The following is a 23063-nucleotide window of genomic DNA, read 5'->3' on the forward strand; positions in this document are numbered from 1 at the left end:
ATGATGACCATAGCAATAGCAGAACCCAATAAGCATTTTCTGCTAACTTGCCATTCTTTTCACCTACAGAGGCTACTAGAGCCTTCCTCACATTCTTCTTTCCCCTTCTTTCCAGGCGTATTTATAGAATTCTTGTCCTCACAGGGTAATTACACATCTCTGCAAACATACTGCGAGAACAGATCTGGGCATATTACATAAAAGTATTGATAGGCTTGTCAACACAAATGGAGGTCAGGAGTCAGGCAAGACTGTGCCAAAGAAAAACAATGTAGGTCTTGGAGCTCCTGAATTGCTTATTTAGGTTAATCCTAATATCAAAGATACCACCAGGCCCACAAATGAGAGATATCAAGAGTGAAATGTGGCCTTGATGTGAGAAAAGAAGGTAACAGAAATCAAACTGCCAAACAAACCCTAACAGAAAAATCTTAGAGGTTAGAGTCAAAACAACCATGGAAATCACAAACTTCCCCAAAACAAATCTAATCCTAACAGCCAGCTGGACTATTTGACACATCAGATGATGCCCAGAGACAGAGCAGCCAAGGGCACCAAGACTCTGAGGGTTGGTGGGGATGGTGGGGGCAGAAAGAAAGTAGCATGGAGATGAACCATAATGATGAGGGCCCAAAACACACAGACAAGCAGCCAACAAACAAATCCATTACAACATGAGATGCTACAATGGATCAAATGTACCAAAGGGGAAAACAAAGGAATCTTGAGCAAGTAGAGAATAGAAAAACATTCTGATTCCATTTTCTTTTACCTAAACCTGAAGGTCAAACATCCCACCTGTATAAGCACAGCTCTAAACCTGAGGCAGAATATTGACAACTAGCCTCAAGTGGTTCCAAAAGAGTAGCAAAATCAGAAACTAACCAAAGGCTTTCCATAACTCATGCTTTCCAGCTACTCTGCAGACAAGAAGGATAACCAGTGAAGAATATTTTTCAAAAGAAAATCCAGCAAAAGCCTAACTATAACATCTTTTTTACTGAAATGCATGGTTTTCCCTTTACTATTCATTTAAGGCTGTCAAATATTAGGCTTCAGGTAGCAATAAGAAAAGGTCCTGTTTTCTTTAAAGCTAATCCCTTTACTCTGTCTATACTTGCAGTCAAAGGTGAAACAGGAAGCAGCATGCAAGCAGGCTGTTTTACTGTTGTTTTAAACAATCTCTTATTCTCAGCAAGAAATAATTCTGCCTCTTTTGATGTATTTTACTCTATATACTCTTCTCCTCACCCCCAACCCTTCCCAGGGATAGATATTAATAACATCCAAGCTAAGTGAAAATAAACAGGAAAAAATTTCCTCACAAAGAAAAATCTCTTTTCTTACCTTCCTCGTCGTTTTCTCCCCCTGGTCCGGTTTTATAGTAGACTGACAATGCTATATAACAGACAAACACCACCCATTATGGCAGAGGTTAAAGAGAAAGCTTGTTATGTACATTTGATTTTGGTTGTGTGCATCCAATAACACTATCTACCTTTCTGAAATATAACCAAAAGAAATCTACACTTGGCCATTAACAATGGTAGCTAGAAACCTAAGCTGAGTCTCAACCCTCAAGAAAAGATATCTGTGACTTTGGTCTGACAAAGGTACTATAGATAACTAAGGGCTTTATATCAATGCACAGTATCAACATAATCAATGAAAAAAAACAGTAGTTAAAAGGGTAAGGTTTATGACCTACTATTTATAGATATGAAAAGCACAAACTGTGTATGGTATTCCTATTTAATCACAGAATGTATTAGAGAACCTCCGAGGTCCTTTACAATTCTGAGATTCTGTTATTCACTTAAGTGGCCCAATAAATAAAGTGTTGGACTTAGACTCAGAAAGACCTGAGTTCAAACCCTGCCTCAGACACTTATTACTTATTAGCTGTGACACCTTGAACAAGTCAATTAACTTGTCTCCCTTAATTTTCTTATCTGTAAAATGGAGATACTAATAACACCTACCCTCCCTTGGTTCTTGTGAGGATCAAATGAAATTATATTTGTAAAGTACTTTACAAACCTTAAAGTTCTATATAAATGCTAGTTATTATAATAATAATTATTATTATTATAGAAACCCAAATAAGAAACATAAGCAAGAAATTCCACTGTCTCATAGTTCCTCATCCCAAAAGGAGAGATCCTAACCAAAAGACTGATAAAGGAAATAAATCATGGGGCAACGTTCAGTCAGTGATATAGAGGATGCATGGGACATAAGTTATGATTAAGAATGAGCCTAAAGCCATAGCATTGTATGCCCAAAGAAGCTAAATAGCATGAATCCAGTCAAATTTAGGTAAATGCAATTAAGGATTATGCCAGAAAAACCCCTGCAAACTAGAAGAGGGTGACTATCAGAAGACTCTGTGAACCAAATGCATTGCAGTAGAAGGTGGGCATGAATGCTTTGCTGGGACTGACTTCACTAGGGACTTCCTACTTTGACAGTCAACCTTCAGAAAGGCTTGTTAAAGAGCAGAGAGTACAGGCTGCTCATTTCAGAGAAATGATTTTATTAAAGAAATCAAATAAATTTCATTAAATAATTTTTTAAATAAGTAGCAAATCAGACTTTATTCCTGCCAACATAGGCAAAGCAAGTGCTAGTCACGTCTCAGTTTTCTCTCACCAGATTATCATCTTTGATTTCCAATGGTTGTCCAGTTGCCAAAGTAAATAAGGCAGCACCTGGCTTACCCTCTATTGCCACAATGACAGTTTTCTAGCTTCAATCCTTCAATTACAACTGTGTGATAAAGGATTTTTGCCTTTTACAAAAGTTCACCAACTGCACACAGATGTCTTCAAACCTATCCCTTTAAATTTTGCAGTTTTATATATATTATGACATTTTCTTTTCTTTTTTTTTTTTTTAAATCCTTACCTTCTGCCTTAGAATCAATACTGTGTATTAGTTCCAAGGCAGAAGAGTGGTAAGGGTAGGCAATGGGGGTCAAGTGACTTGCCCAGGGTCACATGGCTGGGAAGTGTCTGAGGCCAGACTGATCCTAGGATCTCTGGTCTCTAGGTCTGGTTCTCACTCCATTGAGCTACCCCGTGTTGCCCTCCCCACATTTTCTCTTCACAACAGTATTCTAAATTAAATCTAAAGGTGCAATTATCCCAATTTTAAGATAAGTAAACAAAAGCTCATCCAGTTTAAGTGACTTGTAAAGTTAAGCTGCCATAGCATTGGTTCTCTTTTTTGAAATAGCATGCTAACCATGGTTTATATTACTTTTTGGTCTAGGGCAAGCCATGTAACGTTCAGTTTCTATCTGTAAAATGCAGGACTTATGAGAAGGCACCTAGAGTCCCCTTTGACTATAATCATAAGAGATCATCTCCTTTTATGGAAATTACCTAGGCCCCAAACACCTAAAATTCCCTGTTTTCATTACCCTTTTTCCATTGTGGCTTTAATCTGATTCAATTTAGAATTAAGCAAAAATCTTAACTTTTTTTTTTGGCAAGTAGATTCTTTGGGGCACAAGTACTATAGGTAAACCAATGATATCTCTCAAAATGCTTTCAATTCATATCTCTCATCTCATCCCCATTAACTCCACCCCATCTCCTTGTAAATAAATCCTTCAAACAACCTTTCTGGCTTCAATGGCTTTAAATATACTTGGAACAGCATGCTAGTTCCTAGCCAACTTAAAGCAAATACCAAGATTTATGCTAAAGTATTGCTCAACTGACCTCCTATGGAAAGCTTAGTGAACTTATCTACTTAACTGTTTTGAAACACTGCCTTGAGTTACATACAGCTGCAGAGAAAAGATAAACTTTTACTTCTCCTTCAACTAAAATATGAAAAAGTAACAGAAAATTCTGAAAGATCATACTTTAAAAGAGGATCTAATATGGCAAGATCATCTTAAAAGATATCTTCAAATCAGCCCTTAGACCTTCCTTGTCTGATCCCTACCCTTAAAAAATAGGAAAAAGAGAAGAGACAGAATCAATTCCACTGCATTGGTGCAGTGGTTGATAAAATGAAGCTCTTATCTCAGTTTATCTCAATCAAAGATAATAGAGAATGCCAGCCTCATAGTAGAGTACTGGACTTGGAGCACTAGATTTAAAGCCAGGGAGAACTGAATTGAATTCCTGCCTCAGACAGTAGCTATGTAGCAATGGGCAAATCACTTACTCTCTCTTCTTCAGTTTCTTATCTGTAAAATGTGAATAATAATAGTGCCTATCTCAGAAGTTTCTTAGAGATAAAAAAACATAATACATGTATGTAAAGTACTTTGCAAATATTAAAGTACTGTAGAAATACTAGCCATTATTAATCTTATTGTGGGATATAGGGTACATGTGGCTAGAGAGAACACTGAGTCAAAAGTGTTTCCTGGAAAAGGAATTTTAAAAGTAAATACACAAACCCTCTGGACTAGAAAACCTTGAAGCATGAATGTGGACACTGAATAATTTTCTGGATTATCAAGATGCTTCAAGTCTATGGTAGTTTTATTTACACACAAAATAATTAATTCTTCTAATTAATAATAAATGCAATGAATTCAGAATGTAAAAAGCACTAAGTCCTGGGAATATATATATATAAAGAGCATGTATTTCCCACCAGGCTGCATTCCTTTGGTCTTTTCTATCATGTTCTCCGGAACCTCACCAATAAGTACATCCTTTATACCTCTGATTGGAGGGTAGGGCCACCAAAACTTCTATTTAAGGAGCTAGCCCAGGCTAGCTCTTCCCCTTAGAACTTCTCCATTATGGGTCTTACTTAGTCAAGTTACCCCCCCACACACACACACATTTAAAGCTTTTCTTTGGCAAGTTGCCTTATTTGATTATAAGCTTTTCGGGGCAGAGTATCTTTCTTTTTCTTTTTCACATATGCATCCCTAAAGCTTATCACAGAGCCTGGCACATAGTAGATGGCACTTAGCTTAAAAAAATGTCTATTGACTGGCTGAGTGATTCATTAGAATGACAAAATGTGGACAATTTGGTCCATAAAGTTAAAAGGAAGTTGACATAGGTTATAAGGGAGCAGACTGACCCAGCCCTTAGAGGAAAAATGACAGTATTGATTTGATCAAGGTTCCAGAACTAGAGAGCAGGTTGTGGATGGGGATTTAGGAATAAAGACAAGCATGCTGGGAAAGATCAGAAAATAGGTGTCCAGAAGAGTTAGTCAAAATCAAATCAGCAAGATGCCAGGACAAAAGTGCTAGATATGAAAGGGTTAAAGCTCTAGAGTATGTCCTCTTATCCCCAAGACTGGCAAGGCTATCAAGAAGATAGCTGGGGAGAAAAGGGCAGAGTAGCAAGAATAATAACAGCATATAATTCCTACAGACAACACACCAGACTAAATCCAGATTGGGAAATCCATTGGGAAGAAAAAAGTCATTTTTAAGGCAGAGGTTGACCCAATGGGAAATAGCTCTGGCTGGAAGCATGCTACCTGGAGTCATTCAGTGCAAAGAAAGGTTATATACTCAGGCAAGAAGAGGTCTCATCTAAACTTGTGCAGGGAAGGGGAGGGGAGGAAAGAAGAGGGACTAAAAAAGGGAGTAAGAAACAGAATCTTCATTAATTGGAAAAAGTGGGTACCACTGATCAATGCTCCTGTGGAAGATGATATGATATTCTATAAAGTAAGATAGGGGTCTTACAAAAATGAAAAGATTTTAGTGCTTAGAGGAATCACTCATCCTTGCTCAGAAGAGGAATATGCTCTGGACCCAGGGAGGAGAGTCCAAGGCAAATGAGGAAAAGATTACCAAGAGGTCAATGATAAACTCCAGAATTAAAGATGGAGAAAAATTCTTAACATTTTCTCTATTATCTAGAGCTATGTTGGCAATCCTATGGTATGTGTACCAGAGGGATCTGTTCCCTTCCCCCTCTTCATGTGCACATGAAGACAAATCTCACATCACCAATCCCTCTGCCCAGCAACCCAATGGGAGCGCTTCCTCCCTCCTCTGTCTGGAATAAGGAAGGGGCTGACATGTGACAGTTTGGGCACTAGATCTCTAAAAAGTCTGCCATCACTGATCTAGAGGAAACGGTATCTTTAAAAGTGAGGCACAACAGAAAGTGGGGGGAGGAGCAGGAGACAAAATCCACAAAGCAATAACACAGAAATTGTTTAGAAAAAAGGAATCCAAAAACGGTACCTCATAAGCTTTAATTCTATGAATTTCAGAAAACAAAGGACTAAAAAATCATAAATACCATGAATCAAAGAATAAAGCCTAGAATACATAGAAAGGGAAGATAATATAGAGAATGAGGGAATAAAATCCTATTTTTACGAAAAGGCACAGAAAATGAAATTTTAAATTTCAAAAACTAATAAAACAAAGAAGATGGGACATTTTACCTGACCACTTAACTAGGTGTGTTTGTAAAGAATTAAATAACTAGATAAAAGCAAGGAAGAAAACAGAATAAGGTTTTTCTTTTCTTAATTAATGAAATTTATTTACAAACATCTCAGCCCTTCTCTCTTCTGCCCACACCATAAAAGGAATCATCTGGGAGACAAATATGTACATATAAATTATCTTTCATTTTGCCATTTTTCAGATGATTCTCTGGAGATAATATTCACAAGTTATTCTTCAAATATCAAATCTGTAGCTGCATATAATGTTCTTTTGGTTCTATTCATTTTATTGTTCATTATCTCATGTAGTTCTTTCCAAGATTTTTAAAAATTAGCCTGCTCATCATTTCTTATGGTGCAGTAGTATTCCATCACAATCATGTATCACAATTTGTTTAGCCATTCCCCAATTCTTCAATTTCCAGTTCTTTGCCACCACAAAGAGAGCTGCTCTAAATATTTTGGAACATATATGTTCTTTTCCTTTTTTTCTAATCTTGGAAAACAGACCCAACTGGGTCTAAGGGTATACACAGTTTTATAACTCTCTGGGTATAATTCCAAATTGCTCTCTAAAATGAATAGATCAGTTCACAGCTCCCCATTATTCCACATCCCTTCCAACATTCATCATTTTGCCCTTTTAGCTAATGTGGATGTGAGGTGATATCTCAGAGTTGTTTTAGTTTGTATTTCTCTAATCAGTAGTGATTTAGAGCATAAGAAACTAAGTTAAGCAAAATTAGGGAAGGGGTAAATAAATGTGAGGGGGCTAAGGATAGTGATCTGAGGGTGAAGGAAAGATAATCAATGGGAATAGGGCTGCATAAAAATTGATTTAGCTAAAACTGAAGAGACCTAGTACTGTGCTTTCAGAGAAAGAGAGAAGAAAATCTTAATTTGGGTAATTTGGGGAGAGTGGCAGTGATATTAGGGACAAATAGAGAAAAATATAAACCTAACTCATAGCTTTAAATGGATTAAACAACCAATAAGATGAAAAAAAAGGTTAAGAATGGTTAAGAAAATAATAGGATTTTACTGTTACTTACAAGAAGCTTTTTTTTTTTTTAAAGACAAAGAATAAAAATGAGGAACTCACCTAGAAAGGATAGTAGATAGAGTACCAGGCCTGGATATAGAAGGTCCTGAGTTCATATCTGACCTCAGATACTTCCCAGTTGTGTGACCTGGGCAAGTCACTAACCCCAATTCTCTAGACCTTCCTGCTCTTCTGCCTTAAGATAGTTATCAAACAAAACAGAAATAATCTTCAAATTATTACAGGAATAAAGAAATTACACTATGTTGAAAGGAACCAGACAATCAAGATCAATAGTTAATTAATATGTTGCAAATGCTATAATATAAATAAAGAAAAAATTAACTGTACTACAAGAAGGCATAACAAATAGTAAATATATTCTCTATAGACCATAACACAAAAAGCAATCAATTCAGGGAGCATAAATATGCAAACTGAAATGGATGCCTAAAATGAAATCCTAAGTAATGAGAAAGTTAAAGAAAATCATATAAACTATAATGGCATATTAAAAAATTATTGGACTGAATGAGACATGTGGACAAAAATAGGGTTCAGATATCATATTTTTAAAAGAACTCTTAGAAGGAGAGAATAAAGAAGAAAAAATAAACAATCTACCACAGTCACCCAAAATACCCAAACTCCCAGAAGCATTGCTGTTAAAATCCAGAATTTCTAGATCCAAGGAAAAATTATATTTTAAGCTACAATGTATGATAAATATGGAAACAATTTGTATATCATATATTTTACATAATAATTTAAAACAAATATTTATATAAATTATGTTATTCTATATAAAAACCATATAGATATTTAAAACTATACTACATAGAGTATAAAAAATACTATAAGAAAGAATTCAAGTACCAAGTCAGGATAATACTTGATTTGTCTTAGTTTTTTCCTATCTGCAAAAATGAGGAAAATAATACTCACTCCAGAATTGCTGTAAGACTCAAATGAGATTATAATTGTAAAATATATAGGACAGTACCCAAGAACATAGTAGGTGCTATATAAATGGCATTATTATTATTACTACTACTGTTATTAATATGTCATTATTATTATTTAGTAGCCATCTCAATATAGAAATGGAGAGCTTGAAATATATTCTAAAAGGCAGAGGATATATAGTCAAGAATCTCTTGGGAAAAAATAGCATAATCCTGGAGGGAAAAATAGATCTTTAATGAAATTGAGGTCTTCTAAGCATTTTTGATGGAAAGATCAGAGCTACAAAGAAACTTTGAAATTCAAGAATGTGTGTCAAGGTAAACACGAATGAACAATTATAATGGCTAAAACAAGGTAAAAGTGTATACATTCCAATATAGGGAAATGATATGGGTTTTTTTTTCCCCAGAACACTATTATCCAGGAAAATAGAGATTCTAACTAAAAAGTGTGAGGATGGTTCTGCTAGGTCTTGATGATCTTAAAAAAGGGAAGAGAGGAGAAGAGTAAAGGGGATGATGCACAGAAGAAAAAAGTATGGGGAATTATCTCACATAATTGTGAAGTAAAAGTCTAGGCCAGAGGAAGGGGATAGGGCAACAGCTGGTACTTGAACCTCATTCTCAAATGAACTTTTCAAAGGATGGAAGGAAAAAAAACAACCACACAGTTAAGGAAATATATTTCACTCCAAAAGGAAAACAGGAGGAAAAGAATAGGAAAGAGTGTGGAATAACAGACAAGGCAGATTAGACCTAAGCACAAGCAACTTTAAGACTGTGCAAAAATATTTCTATCAATTGTTTCTACTGTAGCATAGTACTGGAAACCAAGGCATACTCATCGAGTGGAGAATGGTGAAGAAGTTCTAGTATATAAATATGATGGAATAACTACTATATTGTAAGAAATTATGAAAGGGACGGTTTCAGAGAAGTCTGCCAAGATTTGTATGAACTGATGAAGAGTAAAATGAACAGAACCAGGCAAAAAATTTATACCTTAACAAGAATATTATAAAACAAATAACTTCAAATCACAGTTCCAGAGGATTAATGATAAAACACAATATCCAATTTGTGGCAGAGGTGAAGAATTCAGATAGCAAAATGAAATATTTTTGTTTGCATATGACCAATGTAGAAATCTATTTTGTAGTGGTGGTTTTGTTTCTCTTTTTCTCTCTCAATTGAGAGCTAGAAAGGAGAATAAAGAGGATTTTTGCTGATTGAAAAATAAAATTTAATTTCATTTTTTAAATTAGACAACTGAGCATAGGAAGTAAAATGCATCAAGAACTTTAGCCAAGAACCTCTCCTCTTATGACATCAAAAACTAATATGTACTAAGGGCCCTGCAGAACAGCTGGTATGTAAAATCCCCAGTTCTCTAGCACTAATAAGTTTTATCTATTGAGGCTAAGGTCTCTCAGGCTCACCTGAGTTAGTAATAAGATCACATTCAGCATTAGATGGTCAAAGAGCCTGGGGCTTTTTTTAAGATGTGAAGGAAGAACTGAGAAAGGTATTTGTTTTTAGGGAATCAGGCCTTGGCTCCAGTGTAAACTGAGAACAGAGCTTTGTAGGAGAAGAATAAACAGGTGCAGTGTAGAATGGAGCTTCTGGTTTCTATTTCTAACATAATTAATTAGCTAAATGTTTCTGGACTTTTCTTTACTCTCACTTCCTCCTTTCCCCTCTTTCGTAACCTATTACAAGCTACACAATTTGCACTGTGCATCAAGAGTAATTTGAAAGGTAAGAGAAAGGACAGATAGGTTTTCACAAATTATATTTTACAATAGGTCACATCTTTGCAGTCACAAAATCAACTGAAATATGGGAAATACAAGATTTTGATTTAGTAGAGTAAAATGTCCTCAAATTTAGCCTCATAGATATCCTATGAACATATAAAAATCTATAAGAATCCATGAAAGATTTAACAGATCTCTGTTAAACTTGATAACTCTAATTATTGCCTCACTTCAAATTAAAAGATAAATTACATTTATATAGTGCTTGGCATTCATTATCACACTTCTTCACAACAATTCTGTGAAACAAGTGCTATTATTAAACTTATTTTACAAATAAGGAAATTAAGGCTCAAAGAGATAAGTAACTTATCCAGGATCACATAGGTAGTAACTAAGAATTATTCAATCCAGGTCACTTTGACTCCAAATCTAGCATTCTATCCACCAAACCAGATAAATGATCTCCAAAGAAATTTTGCTAGAGTTATGAAAGACTATCTCAATCTAGCACAAACCAAAATGGAAGTCCAATTCCCTATAGATTTTTGAGTTCACCCTATTTGAGAACATCATTACATGGATCTTTTCAAAACCCAAGAATGTGGTAGGTCTCCAAAGTGAAACCCACAATCACTCAAAAAAAATTTCAGCTGAACTATTCATACAGGAATAATCTACCCAGACTATAACAATGTAAGTAGATGTTTGCCATTTCATTCTCCCATTCATTTTGCAGATGAGGAAACTGATGCAAAAAGTAGTGACTTGCTCAGGTTAATTAGTATAAAAACTATGTAAATTTACATAAAAATAGGTAAGAAAGAAAGGAACCTTCTCTTCAACAAAAAGATAGAAACAATTTATAATCTGAGTCACTTACTTTTCAATCTCCCTCAACCCTTCTAATCCAATTAGTTCCCAGATCTTATCTGTTCTATCCCTATAATATCTCTATTTCTTGTATACATATCCTCATCCTATGGTCACCAATATCTAGCTCAGGCTCTGATCATCTTTCAGGGGGGGTTGGAGGGTGTTATACGAGATAAGAACGTGAGATTTAGAGTAGAAAAGGCCTGAATTCAAATTCAGTCTCAAACAGAACAGCTATGGGCAAGTCAAACCTCTGCCCCAGAAATTTCTGCCTAAATTTTCTCATCTATAAAATAGGGGTTTAATAGCACCAAGCTCTTGGGGCTATAGTGAAAATCAAATGAGATTATATTTGTAAAACATTTTGAAAACCTTAAAATTATTTTTAAATATTAACTATTATTTTTATTATCACTGTTATCTGGATTATATTGCAAGAGCTTCCTACCACAGTCCACATAATAACTATGTTTAGAAAATTCAAGATTTTAAAACATAAAAATGATGCTGTGAATTTCTGGTTGGCTGCTTCAGCACCATGAATCCTAACACCAATATTCAACTATCTAATCTATAGTCTCTCAAAGGATAGAATTATCTGGACATCTAATGTCACAACATTATATACCCTTCATCCCATTATATAAACATTTTCATATTTAAATTATGCAGAAAGATTTGGAAGTCTGAAAACTTAATGCTTACTAATAAGAACCAGCAGGGACTCCACAAATTACATGAAAAGAGTTACACCTTTGTGGAACTAATTTAACCATTCCAAGATTTCCAAGAAAAGAGAATACACAATGATGGTAGGGATCTACTTCCCAGAACGGCATTTCAAACTATCTGGCTTCATTCCCAAAAACTCATCTTTGAGCCCTGCCAGGATTCTGAATACTGATTTGCTCTTCTAGTTTTAGCAAAACTTCCTCCAAAAAGTCTCCACCCAATGGATATCTGCTCCAAACACAGTACTTGTTGTCCAACTCTTTGTGGCTCCATTAAGGATTTCTAGGTAAAGATATTGTAGTGATTTATCAATTTACTTTTCCAGGTTATTTTACAGATAAAGAAACCAAAGCAAACAGGGTTAAGTGACTTGCCAAAGATCATATAGCTAGTAAATGTCTGAGGCCAGATTTGAACGCAGGGAGAGGCATCTTCCTGACTCTAGACCTGGTACTTTACCCACCGTGCCACTTAGCTGCCCAAAAAAGATATTCAGTCTCTTTGAAACTCTATTTGGGATTTTCTTGGCAAAGATGGAGAGGTTTGCCATTCTCTTCTCCAGTTCATTTTATAGATGAGGAAACGGAAGCAAAAAAGACTTGCTCAGGGTCAGTGTCTTCCTGACTCTAGGCTTGACACAATGTATCTGTCTATAAACATAGCCCAGTCTTCCAAAAAGAGGCTTTCAAACTGCAGGACACCACAATGCAGAATCAATATTCATGGAAAACAGAGAAAGCAAAATACCTAAAAAGTTATCTTGGTATATTTAAAAGTCTGGCTGGATCAAAGTATTATTAGGCATAAAAGAATACTACAAACCTAGAAAGAGTTCTCTAGAGACATTGTATAGGTTCAATCTAATCCTCATAGTTCAATATCTTTAACAATGATATCCATAAAGGCAAGGAAAGTTAGGTGTTATCAGATTTACAAATTATCTGATAAAAATTGATCGGGAGTCAGAACAATCTGTACTTATGGAAAAAGCAATACACTTCCAATAAAAAGGCATAAATTTGCATTCTGCCACCACTTATGTAATCTTAGGTGGGTAAGTTTCCTCATCTGCAAAATGAAGGAGTTGGATACATGTTCTCTAACATTCAACTTCTGTCACTGCAATTCTGTGATTAGGGTTAGGCTAGAATGCTATGTTGGAACCAATAAGATGAAATCTAGTAAGGATAAAAGTTCTATAATTTGTTTTCAAAAGCATTAAGTACAGGGCAGGAAAGAGCTGGTTGGAAAGCAGGTAACATGAAAAAACTGACTAAAAGTTTAAGATGTACAAAAAAAAAAAAAAAAAAAAACTGGGCCAGGCCTCAAAAATTCTCAAAAAGACTTCCAAATCAGCAAATAAGAAGTTAGAGGATAAAGAAATAATTATATAAAAACAAGCTTTTGCACAAACAATCCCAGTATAAAAAATGTTGCCAAAATTTTAAAAAATCTAATATCAAAAAACTTATAAAAAATTAATACAGACTTATAAGAATGAGATTCATTCTCCAATAAATAAGTGGTCAAAGAACAAGAAGTTCTATAAAGAAAAGTATATTAGAAATACCTACAAAACTATGCTCTCAAAAAATTAAAGAAATCAAAACATCTCAGACTCCCATTTACACACATTAAGTTAGCAAAGAAGATAAAATTCATTGTTGGAAGGACTATAGAGAAAAATGCACTATATTATGCTAATGGGAAAGCTATGAATGAATCAGTGTCATGTTTCTGGAAAAACTGTCAACATATAAGCAACAAAACTTCATACTTGCTAAAACTATGATTCCACTTACTAAAACTATATCCCATAGGTATCAGTGAAAGGGAAAATAAAACCCTACCTAGAACAAGAAATTCTTAGCAATTTTATTTGTAATACTCTCACAAACTGTAAATAAGCCACATGCCCAAAGAACTGACAGAAGAATGAATATACTGGAGCATATATAAATACATATACATATGTGTATTTATATATATATATGCATATATATATATATATATATAAAATTCAATGTGACTGGACCATAAAGAATGAAAAACATGAGTATTTAGTAGATATATAACAGAAAGGGACCTAACATGTCATCTAGTAAAATCTCAAAATCAATCATAGCGATTGAGGTGCTAACAAAGTTAAGTAATCTGCAAACAGTAATGAAGATGGTAAGTCGCAGAACTGAAATCTGAACTCCTAATACTGAAATGAGGTAATCAAAGATATAGAAAATAATTTTAAATGTATACTGTCCACAACTATGATTAAAAAACAGCACCAGCAAACATCAAGAAAGTATACACAAGCTCTGGAAACAAACAGGAATCACATGGAGTCGACAACAGCTCCAAGATAGTACAAATATTGTCCTGCTTTTAGATTAGGAAATTGAGACTCAGAGACTTAAGTAGCCTACAGTTGCTATCATACAACAGGAGATTTAATAAATGCTTTTTATTTCATTCTCATAACAAAACTAATGTCAGAGGTGGGATTTGAATTCGGATTTTGACAACCTCTAAGTCCTGTCCACTTTCCACTGTCTTCCCTACAAATAAATAAGTTGGTGGTTTATATATAAACATTTTTCCTTCTTGATTATGCAACAGTTAGTTACTCACAATCCTAGGGCATTTTAAAGTTTGTAAATCACTTTTCTCACAAAACCCCTATAAGGGAGGGAAGCACAATTATCTTTATCACTGTTCTAAATCTGAAAAAACCAAGGCTCTGAGGAGGGAAAATACTTACCCACAAATATGGCAGAATTAAAACCTAGATCTTCTCAATATGAGTCCTGAGAACCATCCTTAAGGCCATACCTTTTTTTCTTGAATGTTTAGATTTGTTGATGGTTACTACGTTTAGAATAAATATTTGAAAATGTCAGCTATTTAGTCCTTAAGTCCTCTCTTCTCCAACTTAAATATACTAAATTTTTTTTAAAACAATCCCTGTTCAGAATGATCATCTGTGATTCTTATGTTGACCACCCTCCTCTCAACATGCTCAACTTGGTCAAAGTTCCTCCCAAAAATGTGATTCTTAGGATCAAACACAATGGAACAAAGTTTCACCAGGGCAGGGTAAGCCCTTTTAAGTACTTTTTGCTCATTTTATTTTTCAAGAGACAAGTATTTGCTTTATTATAATACTGTCCCTTTCAAATTAGCCTCCTCTCCCATTGAGTATATTGAAAAAAAAAAACAAAACAAAAAAATACATCCTTCAATACATATTTACATAGTCTGGCCAAATAATTCCCATATTAGTCATTTTTGAAACTGCATTTTAAATTCATGAGTGTTGGAGGGATTAAAGGAAAGCAAGTACATTTTCAGTACTCTCAGGAGAGTGGAGAATCTTCACTCTCTTGGGCTTGAGGTTTATGACAGTTGATCAGAGTTCTCAAATCTTTCAGTTATTTTTCTGGAGAAGATTATCATTGTATAAAACTGTTCCCACTTCTCTGTATTTCATATTAACTCTCAAATTTTGATTTCTACATTTCTTATGGCACAGTAATATTCCATTGTATCCATATGCTACAATTTGTTTCTGAAATTTCCTATAATAAACCATCCACTGAATTTCAATTTTGGCTACCAAAAAGAGTTGCTATAAATATTTCTGTACATGTCCATTCTTTTTCTCTTTGATTACTTTATGGCATAAGCCTTATAGTTGTTATAGTTCAGAGGATATGAACATTTGAATAACTTTCTGGGAAGAGTCCAAAATAGTTTTTCAAAATAACCGAGCCAATTAATAACTCCACTAACCATATTCTAGTGTACATATTTTCCCACAATACTGAGGAAGAAAAGTGATGCAATGTATAGATCATTAGGCCTGGAGTCAGGAAGACCTGAGTTCAAATCTGGTCTCAGACATTTATTAGTTTTGTGACACTGGGCAAATCACTTAATCTCTCTTTGGCTTAGTTTCCTCAACAGCACCAACAACATAGGGTTGATCTGAGGATCAAATGAAAGAATTTTTGTAAATAGCTTAACACAAGTATCTGGCACATAGCAAGTACTATGCAAATCTGTATACCCTTCCCCTATTCATTCTCCTCTCCTGTCATCCATGCCAATTTAATAGATGTAAAATAGAACATTAAAGTTGCTTTATTTGCCCTTCTCTAATTATTTGTGATACAGAACATCTTTCACATATGATTACTAAAAGCTTGGATTTATTCCTTTAAAAACTGCTCATATCCTTTCACAATTTATCTACTGGAGTCTGTATTTAGTCATATAAATTTGAATCAGTCCTTTATTCTGGAAATGAGAACTTATTAGAGAAACTGGTTCCAAAAAAATTTTCCCCTTATTAACGTAAATCCATCCTAATTTTAGCTTTATAAGAATTGTTTTTGCCAATAAATTTTCTAATTTTATATACTCAAAATAGTCCTTTATATTTTTGCATGATACTTTCTAACCCTAGGTTAGTAATGAGCCCTGCAAAGTAATTTTTTTCCTTTGCTCCTCTAACTCTCTTGTGACATGACCTTTTATGTATGACATATATACAAGTGGTTTATTTTTGGTGTGCAAGGTTAACTACTGTTCATACCTAGTTTCTACTAGACCATTGTACGGTTTTGCCAGTACATTATGTCAGAGTTCTTTCTGCATTAATTGGGGTGTGGGTTTACCAAACATTATCCTATCATGTTTGTTTTTTTCTGTTTATTGGTTACCTGATTGTTCTACTATTTTTATTTATTTATTTGTTTATTTTTTTTTAAAGCCAGTATCAAACTGTTTTAGTGAATACTGCTTTGTAGTACAACTTGAAATATAGTACAGACAGATACCTACTCTTCTTCCAACATTTTTTCATTACTATTGGGATTCTGGCCTTTCTTCTTTCATTCATATGAATGTCCGAGTTCAGCATACTTTGGGGAATTAAGATAGGTACAGCAGTGAAGAAGTAACTTAATCTGGGTAATGTTATTATTTTAATTATATTGGTATAACATAATAATGAGCAATTACTGATTCTCCAATTGTTTAGTTCAGTCTGTATTTCAACAAAAGAACCTTTGTATAGTTGGATTCATATAGTCTCTGGATGAATCTTAGTAAATAAACTTGCCCAAATTTTATGACTTCTATGGCAATTTTGATTTAAAAAAATTTTTTTAGAATATTCTTCCATGGTTACATGATTCATAATTTTTACCACCCCTTTTCCCTACCCTTCTCCTATACATGTATTATTGTTCAAAACCTATTTCTTCCATGTTATTCATATTTGCAATAGAGTGATCTTGTAACATCAAAACTCTAATCATATCCCTATCAAACTACATGATCAATCATATATTTTTCTTCTGTGTTTCTACTCCCACAGTTCTAAATCTCTGGGTGTGGATAGCATTTTTTCTCATAAGTCCCTCTGGATTGTCCTGGATTGCTGCTAGTAGAAAAGTCTATTACATTCGATTGTGCCACAATGTATCAGTCTCTGTGTACAATGTTCTCCTGCTTCTGCTCCTTTTGTTCTGCATTAATTCCTGGAGGTCTTTCCAGTTCACATAGAAATCCTCCAGTTCATCATTCCTTTTTGGGCTTGTCTTGTGTCTCGTGTTTGGACTTCAAAATTTTTGTTTTGGTCTGGCTTATTACTCAGGCATGCTTAGAAATCTATCTTATTGAATGTCCATCCCTTCCTCCTCCCTACTTCCCCCCAAAAGAATATAACTAGCTTTGCTGGATAGGTGACTCTGAGTTGTAAATCCAAATCTTTTGCATTCCTGTATCATATTCCATGCTTTTGATCCTTTAATGTAGAAGCTGTGTGATCCTGATTGTAGCTCCATGGTATCTGAATGTTTTCTTTATGACTGCTTGAAGTATTTTTTACTTGGCTTGGTGGCTCTTGAATTTAGCTATTATATTACTGGAAGCTGTCATTTGAGGATTTCTTTCTGGAGGTAATCTGTGAATTCTTTCAATTTCAATTTTATTTTACCATTCCAGGATCTCTGGGCAGTTATCTTTGATAATTTCTTGTAATATGATGTCCAAGGTTTTTTCTTGATCATACTTTCACATAGCCCAATAATTCTCAAATTCTCTCTCCTAGATCTATTTTCTAGATAGTTATTTTTTCAATATTTCATATTTTCCTCTGTTTTTTCATCCCTTTGATTCTGCCTTATTGTTTCTTGATTTTTCATGGAATCATTAAGTTTCTAGATGGTCAATTCTGATTTTTAAGGCCTGATTTTCCTCTGTCATTTATTGATTCTCCTTTTTCAATTAGCCTATTTCTTCTTTTATCACATTCATTTCTCTTTCCCACTTTTCCTCTGCCTCTCTTAATTGGTTTTTAAGTTCTTTTTGAGTTCTTTCAGAATCTGTGTCCAATCCATATTTTTCCTTTGGACTTTGCGTGTATTTCCTTGGCTTTCACTGTCTTCCTCTATGCCTGTAGCGTAGTTTCTATTTAAAATTATTTAGAGTTAGGTGCTTTTTTTTGTTGTTTACTCATTTTTTAGTTATAGGTAGGCTTTGGGGGATGATGTCAAAGGGCTGTGAGCTCTGAAAGCCCCCTTTCCTCTGCTTATTCAATTGACCCTTGAGATGCTGATAGCTTAAAGATTTGCCTCAAGTTTAGGTGTATGCTTTTGATCTCACACTGATCTTGATCAGGTCAGGGACTAATCAAATTCTAGCCCCAAGCTTAGGCTCAAGTTTTTGGTCTCACTGTGTACTCTATCCAATCAGGCACACCCTTAATTGTACTGTCTTGGAGCTATGCCCTGAGCTTTAGACAAAAAGATCAGTACTTAGTACTATCGACCACCCCAAAGTATGAACTTCCTGGGCTGGGGCCCCCCTGAACTTCTTTACAGGTTTGAAATTACAATAGGTATGGGTGGTCTTGTACCACTATTTGCTTAGGCAGGATCTCAGGTTTTGGATGATGGTTTGGACATAGGTTCCTAAACCTTAGACAGCAGATGTGTGGGGTGGGGTGGGGTGGCTTGCTCTAACCTCCTTGCTGGCTCTGCTCTCCTCTCACCCCACCACTCCAGATGTTCTCTGCCTACCTTTTGGGCTTTTCTTTTTTTGAAAGTTGTTTCACTCGGTCTCCTTGTTGGTTTTTTCACTCCTATATTTGTTTTGTGGTGATATTATAATCTTGGTTGGAGAAGATTCTCATGGTGGCACAGAGCTGCTCTGGATTACCTTCTGTGGTAATCTTGAAGGAAATTTCTGTGTTTAACCTCTTCCTTCTGGGTTTTCTTATTTATATACAGGAATGCTGGTGATTTATTTTATTTCCTACAACTTGGCCAAATTATAATTGTTTTAATCAGTTTAGGTTGCCTTTCTAGGACCCCCATATGAGCACTATCATCCACAAAAGAAGGTAATTGTGGACTTCTATGTCATGTGACCAACAAAATGGAGGACTGGACATCTGATCTCCAAATCTCTGAAACCTCTCCAAAACATATAAAGCATCTTCAGGTGTCTCCAGGGGCTAAGACATCTAGAAATAAAAAGTTTAAAAAATCCATAAAATTATACACGTTGACCCTAAATTCAAACAGCATCCTTTCTCCACCTTCCATACTACCAATAGTAAAGCTGCACTACAAACTTGACACACAAGTCAATACTTACAAAAAAATCCCAACCCTATATTTCCTGCCCAACTCTTTCTCCAGTATCATGGAGACTCTGGCTCTAGGATATGGAAGCTGACTAAGGCAGAGACAGACAACAAGCCCAGTAGGCAGCAAAAGGAGCAAAACCATAGCATCAGTAACTGCAAACCCTGAGCATCTATTCTAAGGAATTTTAATATAGCAAACAATCCCCCCCCCCAAATAATAATAACGAGAGGGAAAGATGTTCAATCTAGGGAGATGGGTACCTTGCCCTAGCTGTGGTCCAATAAATTTGGAGCTTGAAAAGATCACTTGAACTATATCAGAAGAAGAAGAGATGGCATTTTGGAGGGCACCTGACACCTAGAAGTAAGAGTAAGGATTGAGGAAGAAAACGGGGAAAAGCAAATGAGGATAAAAAAAAAAAAGAGTATTGAGAAGATTATTAGAATGAGTATAATGCACAATAATAAGGGACATGTTGGGAGACGGGCCCTACCATGGAATAATTTCTCTCAGAAATCTGATATAAATATCATAGACCTAGGATTAAGACTCAACAGAATAAGGGAATCCATGTGATAAGCTTTAGAAGGCAGTGGGGAAAAAAAAAAAAACACCACCTAGGGAGGAGGGCCTAGAAATGGACACTTAGAAATGGAAGGTTTTTTTTTTTTTTTTAAACCCTTACCTTCCATCTTAGAATCAATATTGTGTATTGGTTCTAAGGCAGAAGAGTGTTAAGGTCTAGAAAATGAGGATTAAGTGACTTGCCCAGGGTCACACACTAGGAAGTTTCAGAGGCCAGATTTGAACCTAGGACTTCTGGTCTCTAGGCCTGACTCTCAATCCACTGAGCCACTCAGCTGCCTCCTGGACATTTTGACTATATGAGTAAAATAAAGAAATGAGTGAAAGTAGATAATTACAGGGGCCGTAAATCAGAAAGCATTCTAGAAAAGGCAAAATGAAAGAGTAAAAAATCCATTTTGAAAAAGAATGCAAAAACAAAAAATTTAAAAATAGAGAACTGAAGGAAAGGAACAGAAGGGGGAATCTACTTGACTGAGAGAAAAAAGTTGAGAAGAACAATTATATAATCTGATAAAAGTAGGAGGGAAAGGGAACTAGTAAGCAAAACCCCAAAGGGAAAGGGGTAACTAAAGGAACATAATACAATGTTTACAGCAGAAGAGGGGAAAAATCATGGGGAAAATATTGAGATTTAAACATTTAATATGAACGTATTAAATAATATAATTTTTTAAAAGTGACAGTTTGGGTAAGAAAACAAAATCCCACTCATGGCAAAACCAGAAGAAATAGCTACAACATATGATGCACATTTATGTACTAACAAAATTGAAGGCATACAACAGAATATCTTCACAAATATAAAGAACATATAAGAACACTAATTAGAGAACGTAATCCAGTTTTAGAAAAGGAAAGAGATATAGCTTTAAAGGTACAATCAAAGAAAAATATCTCCTGGTCCCAATGTAAACACCTGAGAATTTTATCAAAACATAATAGATATGAGAAAAATATAGTTCTATCATCTCTACCAGGAAAAGATAAAAGCCGGGGGGGGGGGGGGAGGGGGAAGGCCAATATCAGTAACAAACAGTGACTCAAAAATAATGTAATATTACAGAGATAATTTTATCCAAGAAATCATTCATTATGACCAAGTGAGATTTATACCAGGGATGCAAGAAAGGTTCAACATGGTGGGAAAGAGGTCCTAACGTGGAACAGTGTTCTTTCTGAAATTTGCAAATGCCATTGTTCTGGAAATGAGGCTCAACAGAAAAGGGGAAACCAAGAGGCAAGCTCTAAAAGGCAGTGGAAAAAGTCACCTAAAAGGGGAAACAATTAACATAAAAGCATAGGAAAACAATCAATACAATTATATTAAAAACCCAAACATTATTATTATCTCAAAAGACAGTGAAAAGACCTATGACAAAAAAAAAAAACACGCTTTATGCTAAAAATCCTTAAATAGCACAGGACTTTTAAAAATATTATAAAAAGCATCTCTCTCCAGAGCAAAATACAAATATCCTATGCAGTAGGATACACTAGAATCTTTTCTAATAAATATGCACAAAAACCCCAAAATTAAAAATAATAAAATTATAAAGTTTAAGAAAGACTCAGTTGAAGATATGAGAGGACACAAGCCCTCAACTGACTCATTCCTTTGTTGAGAGGTGTTACGCAATGTACATACTTTTTCAATATATTACTGAGTGATCCAATTGTGCTGATTATCTTCCCCCCTCAAAAAAAATTTGTTACATAAGATGGCTGAGAGGGAGAAAATAGTTGCAACATGATGTAAGAAAGAGAAAATATAACAACTTTTTTAGAAAAAGATAATTGTGTTGTCTCATGGTCTATGCTCATTCGCTCAATTTTTTTCTTACTCCTATACTAAGGATTTCTGATTTTATCACTCATGATAAGAAACAGCGTCATTTTACTCCTAATCTTATCAGAAAGTCCTGTAACTTTTCTCTATTACATATAATATTTGGTCTTGGATTTAGAGATTTATTTACCATATTAAGGAAACATCCATTCATTTCTATGATTTCTAGTTTTTAATAGAAACTTTTTAAAACAAAAGTCCTTTTAGCATTTATGTGCAAAATCATATGATTCTTTATTACTTAGAATTAAGCATGGCTTTATAGCTAGTCTTATACTAAACCAACCACAAGGTCTAACCACTAGTATGAACCCAACATGGTCAGAGTGTGAAATCTAGAAAGAAAATCTAAAAATTTGTTATAATGGTCTACTTGCTAACATCTTTTTTAAAACTTTTGCATCAACACTCATTAATAATAATAAAAAGTTTCCTTTTTAAAATCTTTCTCTCTTCCTGGTTTAGATATCAATACTACATTATTATCACAGAAAGAGACTGAAAGAATGTCTTCTTTTGCTATTAATGCAAACAACTTATGTAGTATTGGAATTGTTCTTTTAAAGTTTAATAGAATTCAAACATACCTTCCTCTCTCCTTTCTCCCATCCATCCTTCTATCCTAGCTTCCTCCCTTCACTTTCACCACACAAGGCCTAAAAGATTTTTCATGGCAGTTAATTTCTATTTTCTTTTTCTGATACTGGGATGCTATTTCTTCTTTTGTTAATAGGAGTATTCTATATTTAAGTGTCCAATTATTTCTTCTAAATTATCAGTTTTGAGCAATGATAAGATTATAATATGAAGATATATATAATTAAGCAAAATAATTAATAATTTCCTTCATTTCTCAGTCACTGTACATTCTCCTTTATTTTTGATACAACTTGATTTTTCTCTTTCTCAAAATCAGGTTAGCTGTTTATTTTTAAATTTCTCTTTTAAGAAAAGCTCGTACTGGGGGCAGCTAGGTTTCAGTGGATTGAGAGCTAGGCTTTGAGATAGGATAGGTTCAAACTTGGCCTCAGTCACTTCCTAGCTATGTGACCCTAGGCACTGCCCAGACTTTACTAGTCTTCTGACCTGAAACCAACATACAGTATTGATTACAAGACAGAAGATAAGAGTTTAAAAAAAAAAGCTCCTAGTTTGTCGCAGGTAGGTGGCTCAAGAGATAAAGGGCCAGGCCTGGAGACG

At 34.7% G+C, this 23063-nt stretch overlaps 1 protein-coding gene across 1 annotated transcript in view; it reads right to left on the minus strand.

Moving 5' to 3' along the window:
- Positions 1 to 23063, minus strand: part of MTA1 (metastasis associated 1) — a 138245-nt gene that overhangs the window by 106137 nt on the left and 9045 nt on the right. The window contains exon 2 of the mRNA XM_044664721.1: positions 1348 to 1398. The gene's annotated coding sequence lies outside the window, so the exon portion shown is untranslated. The remainder of the gene's footprint in view (positions 1 to 1347; positions 1399 to 23063) is intronic.

The sequence above is a fragment of the Gracilinanus agilis genome, chromosome 2 (genome assembly GCF_016433145.1).
Source record: "Gracilinanus agilis isolate LMUSP501 chromosome 2, AgileGrace, whole genome shotgun sequence".
Lineage (NCBI taxonomy): Eukaryota > Metazoa > Chordata > Mammalia > Didelphimorphia > Didelphidae > Gracilinanus > Gracilinanus agilis.